This window comes from Callithrix jacchus, chromosome 7 (assembly GCF_049354715.1).
Source record: "Callithrix jacchus isolate 240 chromosome 7, calJac240_pri, whole genome shotgun sequence".
Lineage (NCBI taxonomy): Eukaryota > Metazoa > Chordata > Mammalia > Primates > Cebidae > Callithrix > Callithrix jacchus.
The window spans coordinates 124,160,159-124,167,641 of record NC_133508.1 but is presented as its reverse complement, the minus strand read 5'-3'; the positions used below and the strand labels follow the sequence as shown (position 1 = coordinate 124,167,641).

At 36.7% G+C, this 7,483-nt stretch overlaps 1 protein-coding gene across 3 annotated transcripts in view; it reads right to left on the bottom strand.

Moving 5' to 3' along the window:
* The window catches only part of HS2ST1 (heparan sulfate 2-O-sulfotransferase 1), a 199,698-nt gene that overhangs the window by 129,944 nt on the left and 62,271 nt on the right, over nucleotides 1–7,483 (bottom strand). The window contains exon 2 of one of the 3 annotated variants that reach the window (XM_078332365.1): nucleotides 642–7,044. The exons of the other annotated variants lie outside the window; for them this stretch is intronic. The gene's annotated coding sequence lies outside the window, so the exon portion shown is untranslated. The remainder of the gene's footprint in view (nucleotides 1–641; nucleotides 7,045–7,483) is intronic. 3 annotated transcript variants of the gene reach the window in all.

Here is a 7,483-nt window from a genome sequence, read left to right as displayed (position 1 = left end):
CTACATAAAGAAAAACCCAAATTTTATTTAACAAGCAATTAACGGATACTAATAATCAAAAACAGAATAAATGGATATAAACATTAAGGGTACTATAAGAGTCTGATATATATTTTTAATTTCCTATAAATGCTAGAATACTTTTTAATGAATAATTTTTGTATTTAATTAGACTTAACTCCTATCTGTAAGAAATAATATAACTTATATTTCTTTTTTCTTCTTCTTTTTGTCACCCAGGCTGGAGCGCAGTAGCACAATGTGGACTCATTGCAACCTCTGCCTCCCAGGTTTAAGTGATTCTCCCCCCTCAGCCTCCTTAGTAGCTGGCATTACAGGTGCGCACCACCACGCCCAGCTAATTTTTTGTTTTAGTAGAGATGGGGTTTCACCATGTTGGCCAGGCTGGTCTCAAACTCCTGACTTCAGGTGATCTGCCTGCCTCTGGCCTCCCAAAGTGCTGGGATTATAGGCATGAGTCACCACATCCAGCCTTACATTTCTTTTAAACATTTAACTCATAAGAAGCTACTTAAATCCCATAAGAAAATAGAATTAAGCGCAGTATATCTTAAATAATATCTAATTTTCCTTCCTTTTATTGAATTCTTATACACCCAAACCCTAATTAGTCACCTGACCTCCATTTTCTCTCACTTCAATGCAGGGATTGGTTCTTGAGAAAAGCTTCCTCCTAGAAAGTGTTGAGGAGACAAAATACATTCAAAGCTAGTTACCTTGTAAACTAGGTAAGTTAGATTATCGTGGAGCTAATGATTCTGAATCAGACATAAGAATCCTATGAAAACATCCATTACTAGGGCTTATTGGAAATTATCTTCAGGCTCTCTCTTAGTAACTTTTTTTTAACTCAAATATACATATTAATTTGTGACTTTGGAAATATTAACTGACTCTTGGGCCTCAATATTCTCATCTATACTACCTATTTTTACAAGGTTAGAAATACTACGTGCTAACATGCAATGTGTGATAAATATCAGGCATCTAATAAAGTTATTACTCAGTTGAAATTTTTTTTTAAAAAGAAGCCCCCTTCCCCTCTCCAGAGCTCCTTCTTAAAGGATTATTCTATTACTAGGCAATGTACTATATTGTTATGCTAAAGAGGTACTCTTCAAATCAGACTGTAACATCAATTCACAGTAAGTTATTCAAAATTCAGTATTATTTTAATATGGTTTGGCTTTGTGTACCCACGAAAATCTCATCTCAAATTATAATCCCCAGGTGAGGGAGGGACCTGTAATTGCCACATGTTGAGGGAGGGAGGTAACTGGATCACAAGGGCAGTTTCCCCCAATGCTGTTTTCATAATAGTGAGTGAGTTCTCCCAAGGTCTGATGGTTAAAAAGTGGCAGTCTCCTCTGCGCTCTCTCTCCTGCCACCATGTAAGACATGCCTTGCTTCCCCTTCACCTTCTGCCATAATTTTAATCTTCCTGAGATCTCTCCAGCCACGTGGAACTATCAGTCAATTAACTCTCTTTCCTTTATTAATTACCCAGTCTCAGGCATTCTTTATAGCAGTGTGAAAACAGACTAATACAGAAAATTGTTACCAGGAGTGGCGCACTGCTATAAAGATAATATAAAAGTGAAATCATTTTCACTTCCTTAAAAATGTGGAAGTGATGTTGGAACTGGGTAACAGACAGAGGCTGGAACAGTTGAGAGGGCACAGAAGAAGACAGGAAGAGGGAAACTTTGGAACTTCCTAGAGACTTGTTGAATGGCTTTGACCAAAAGGCTGACAGTGATATGGAAAATGGAGTCCAGGCTGAGGTGGTCTCAGATGGAAACAAATAATTTATTGGATATTGAAGCAAGGTCCCTCTTGCTATGCTTTAGCAAACATACTGGTGGTATTTCCCCTACCCTAGAGATATGTGGAACTTTGAACTTCAGAGAGATGATTCAGGTTATCTGACAGAAGAAATTTCTTTTTTTTCTTTTTTTCTTCCACAGAAGAAACTTCGAAGCAGCAAAGCATTCAAGAGGTTACACAGCTTTTTCTGAAAGCAGTCAGGTGTGTTCACAAAGAAACTGAAATCTGGACTTATGTTAAAAGGGAAGCAGGGTATAAAGGTTTGGAAAATCTGCAGCCTGACTCTGTGGTAGAAACAAAAAAGTCATTTTCTGGAAAACAATTTAAGCCAGCTGCAAAAATGTGCGTAAGTAATGAGGAGCCAAATTTAATAACCAAGACAATGGGGAAAATGTCTAGAGCATGTCAGAGATCTTCGTGGCAGACCTTCCCATCATAGGCCCAGAGGCCTAAGAATGAACAGTGGTATCATCAGCTGGCCCTCTGTTGCTCTGTGTGGCCCTGGAAGAGCACCCTGCATTCCAGCTGCTCCAGCTCCAGCCGTGGCTAAAAGGGGCCAAGGTATAGCTCAGGCTTTTGCTTCAGAGGGTGCATACCCACAAGCACTGGCAGCTTCTATGTGGTTTTGGGCCTGTGGGAGCACAGAAGACAAGAGTTGAGGTTTGGGAACCCCTGCCTAGATTTCAAAGCATGTATGGAAACACCTGGATGGCCAGGCAAAAGTCTGCTGCAGGGGCGAAGCCCTCTGGAGAATCTCTGCTAGGGCAGTGTAGAAGGGAAATGTGGGGTTGGAGCCCCCACAGAGAGACCTCACTGGGGCACTGCCGAGTCAAGCTTTGAGAAGAAGGCCACCGTCCTCCAGATGCTAGAAAAGTAGGTCCACCAACAGCTTGCACCAGGTATCTGGAAATGCTACAGGCACTCAATGCCAGCCCATGAAAGCAGCTGCAAGGGCTGTGCCCTGAAGAGCCACAAGGGCAGAGCTCCCCAAGGCATGGGAGCCTATCCCTTGCCTCAGCATGCTTTGGATGTGAGACATGGAGTCAAATGAGGTTTTGGAGCTTTAAGATATAATGACTGCCCTGCCAGGTTTCTGACTTGCATGGGGCCTATCTATGGCCCCTTTGTTTTGTCCAATTTCTCCAAGTTGGAATGAGAACATTTACCAAATGCCTGTACCGTTATTGTATCTTGGAAGTAACTAACTTGTTTGTGATTTTACAGGCTCATAGGTGGGAGGGACTTGACTTGTCTGGAGACTTTAGACTTGGACTTTTGGATTAATGCTAGAGGGACTGTTGGGAAGGTATTGTTTTGAAATGTGAAAAGGACATGAAATTGGGGAGGGGCCTGGGATGGAATGATATGGTTTGGCTTTGTGTCCCAACACAAGTCTCATTTCAAATTGTAATCTCCATGTGTTGTGGGAGGTACCTGTAATACCCACATGTTAAGGGTGGAAGGCAAGTGAATGAATCATGGGAGCGGGTTCCCCCATGCTGTTTTCATGATACTGAGTTCTCACATGATCTGATAGTTAAAAAGTAGTAGCTTCCCCCACCACCTTGTAAGACGTACCTTGCTTCCAGTTCGCCTTCCACCACGATTTTAAGTTTCCTGAGGCCTCCCCAGCCATGCAGAGCTATGAGTCAATTAAACCTCTTTCTTTTATGAATTATCCAATCTCAGGTATTTTTTTATAGCAGTGTGAAAACACACCAATACATATTTTATCTACTCATATATTACAGTTTTTAGACAGAAAGAACTATAGTGAAAGAACTATAGTGAATTTTCCACTATTTTTCCTTTTGATAAAAACAATTTTCCATTAATAAATACTGAGCAATTTTTAAAATCATAGTTTCCATTTTGTCCATAATATCCTAATAGCATTGCAAACGGACCAAAAATACGAACTATCTTCCTAGAGCTAAAATTAACATTCAATCACAATAAACCATGGATTTACCTGGCATAAATCACAATAAGCCTTGCATTTACTTGGCATAATTAAGGTAGATATACATCTACCTTAATTATATAATTATATAGATATACATCTACCTTAATTATATTTGTAGATATACATCTACAAATAACATCATCCCAAAATTAATGTTTATTAATTTATTGTTTATGTAATTATTTGCAGTTTCTAAGGTAACAATATATGCACACTTGAAGAAATTTTAGTTAAGAAAAAAAAAAATCAATGAATTGGATCATCCTACTACCACTGTTAGCATTTTCATGACATTGTTTCCTTTCACAAGCATTTTAAAAATGAGGTTATAGCTGGAATATATACAATCTTACAATATGTATTTTATTTAATATTAGCATTTTCACTGAATATTGTATACATTATCTTTGAAGGCACAATGTCAGATAAATATCATGAAAGTGATATTTTAATTTTGTATTCATTAATTTATCATATGTCTCTCTCACTACAATGCAAGCTTCCTCAAAGCAGGGGCCATGATTTTCTCATTTATCACTGTATACTCAAAGGTTAGAACACTGTCCGACATGGTGTAAGCGGGTATTCAATATATATTTTTTGAATGAATGAATTAACTTATTTAGCAACTCTATTGTTAGAGATAATTCTCCCTTAATGCAACAAATACAATAAGAGTTTTTTCTCGATACCTTATCTAAGTAATTTGTCTTTTATATTGAGCAAGATTTTCCAAAGAAGAAATAGTATACCCAGTGAAGACAGGGTAATTTTATGCACAAGTAAAAACAAGTAAGAATACATTTCTAGCCCTTTATGATAGTTATTAAAAAAAGAAAGAAAATAACAAGGGTTAGCAAGTATGTGAATTAATTGGAATCCTTGTGCATTACTGGTGGAAATGTAAAACTGTGCAGCTGCCATGGAAAATGGTATGATGATTTCTCAAAAAGTGAAAGATAGAATTACCATATGACTGAGCAATTCTACTTCTGGGTCTATATTCAAAAGAAGTAAAAGCAGGCACTCAAATAGATTTTTGTATACCAGGTTCATGGCAGCACTAGTAACAAAAAGTCAAAAAGTAGAAGCAATCCAAGGGTCCATAAACAGATGACTGGATTAACAAAATGTGGCATATACATACAATGTAATAGTACTCAGCCTTAAAAAGGAATGAAATTCCATACATGCTATATAACATGAATAAACATTGATGACATTATGCTAAGTGAAAATAGTCAGACACAACAATACAAATACAAAATCCAGTCTATATGACTCTATTTACATGAGGTACCTGGAACAGTCAAATTCACAGAGCAAGACAGAACAGTGTTTACCCTGGGGTTGGGGGAAGGGGAAAATGGAAAGTTACTGTTTAATGTATAGAGTTTGAGTTTGACATGATGACACAGTTCTATAAATAGATAGGGATAATGGTTGCACAACTCTATGAACGTACTGAATGTTAATAAATTATATACACTTAAAAATGGATTTCAGTGGCAAGTTTTATGTTATGTATATTTTATCAAAATGAAAAATAACTGAAAAGCAAATAAGAATAAGGATTCACAGCCGGGGGCAGTGGCTAATGCCTGTAATCCTAGCATTTTAGAGGGCTGAGACAGGAAGATTGCTTAAACTCCAGGGTTTCAATACCAGCCTGGGCAACATTTTTGGCAAAACCCTATGTCTACAAAAAATACAAAAAAAATTAGCCAGGTGTGGTGGCATGGGCCTGTAGTCCCACCTATTTGGGGTGCTGAAGAGGGAAGATCACTTGAGTTCAAGAATTCGAGGCTGCAGTGAGCCAAGATCATGCTACTGCACTCCAGCCTGAGTGACAAAGGGAAGCCCTGTCTCCAAAAAAAAAAAAAAAAAAAAACTTCACAAGTACAGATTCTTAGGAATTACTATTTCTGAAATAAAATATTTCTCCATTTAGACAAAAGGGACTGAGATACAATCCTGCATCTATTTTACTACTAGCAATATACTGTATTCTTAATTTTTAAAATTCCATTTATATTACTATACATATGTAAATATTCAGTTGGAATGTAATTATGATAATTATAATGTTTGTATCTTCTTCAACATGTCAAATTATATCATCACAAACTTACTACACATTTAACTAGAATATCATCTAATAATTTAGATGCTAGTCTATTCAAATAGAGTCTAATTTGTGGTTATATGTAAATATGAGGATTCAAGAAAAAGAACATTTACTAAGGATTTCAAAATTGGTATTCTAGACTTATTAAAGAGAAGAGAAAACTGCCTCTTTAAAAAAATTCTTGGCCAGGCATGGTGGCTCACCCCTATAATCCCAGCATTTTGGGAAGCCAAGGTGGGTGGATCACAAGGTCAGGAGTTCAAGGCCACCCTGGTCAACACAGTGAAACCCCATCTATACTAAAATACAAAAAAAAAAATTAGCTAGGCATGGTGGTATATGGTCTGTAGTTCTAGCTATCCGGGAGGCTGAGTCAGGGAGATCACTTAACCTGGGAGGCAGAGGTTGTAGTGAGCTGAATCATATCACTGTACTCCAGTCTGGTGACAGAGCAAGACTCCAACTCAAAAAAAAAGTATATCATATTAGTATTTCCTTTTTTGAATAAAACTCGCCTAGCACAGATATATCTGAATTTGAGACACTGCCCAATATTTATTGTGATTAAAATATTCATGATACATAATTGATAAATTCTTAAAATTCACTTAAAACTTACAAATATTTAGGGTTCTGTAAGATTTTCATTAGCTTTTAAATGTGTATGGTTATACATCTCCTAATGACAGATATATGTTCTGAAAACCGCCTTTGTTCAGTGATTTCATCAGTGTCAACATCAGAGTTTACATACACAAACCTATTAATAGATGTTATAGCCTATTGCTCATAGGCTACAAACCTATATAGCATTTTGCTGTACTAAATGTAGGCAATTGTAACACAATGGTAAGTATTTGTGTATCTAAGCACAGAAAAGATTATGTATTGCACTACAAGTTATAACAGGTATGATGTCATTAGGATATAGGAATTTTTTAGCTATACTATAATTTTATGGGACCACCATTGTATATGTAGTCCTTTGTTGATTAAAACATCCTTACGTGGTACATGACTGTATTAAAACCACAAAATCAATGACCCAAACTTTCCTTCAGGTACTTTTTAATTTCTCATGTTCTCCATTTCTCATGCATCTCTGAAAAACAAAATAAGTGTTACCTTCAGCTAAGGCACTCATTTCTCTCAAGTAATTAGCCACAAGGGCATTACCAAATAGCCAGTAGAATGGAAAGAAGACTTGACAAATTTGACAATGCCTTGCTTTCTCTTGGGCTTGAGGTTAAAAGGCCTTTTCTATTTGAAAAGCTGCTTAAGTATTAAGTGAGTATCTTCATTTTAAATACAAGACTTGATATTTTATTAGATGGTCTTCCATATGATCTGATGACCAAGAAATCATAATTCTGTCTCAGTAAATGTCACAAGTCACATTATTTTAGGATATGACATTACAAATATGCTGTATGCCGCTGCCAAGCCAATATAATACAAAATATCTCAAATTAATCAAAGACATGTCAGTTAGCCTTATAGTATACAACTACTGGAACAAATCTTCTTACTCCCTTGTGTGT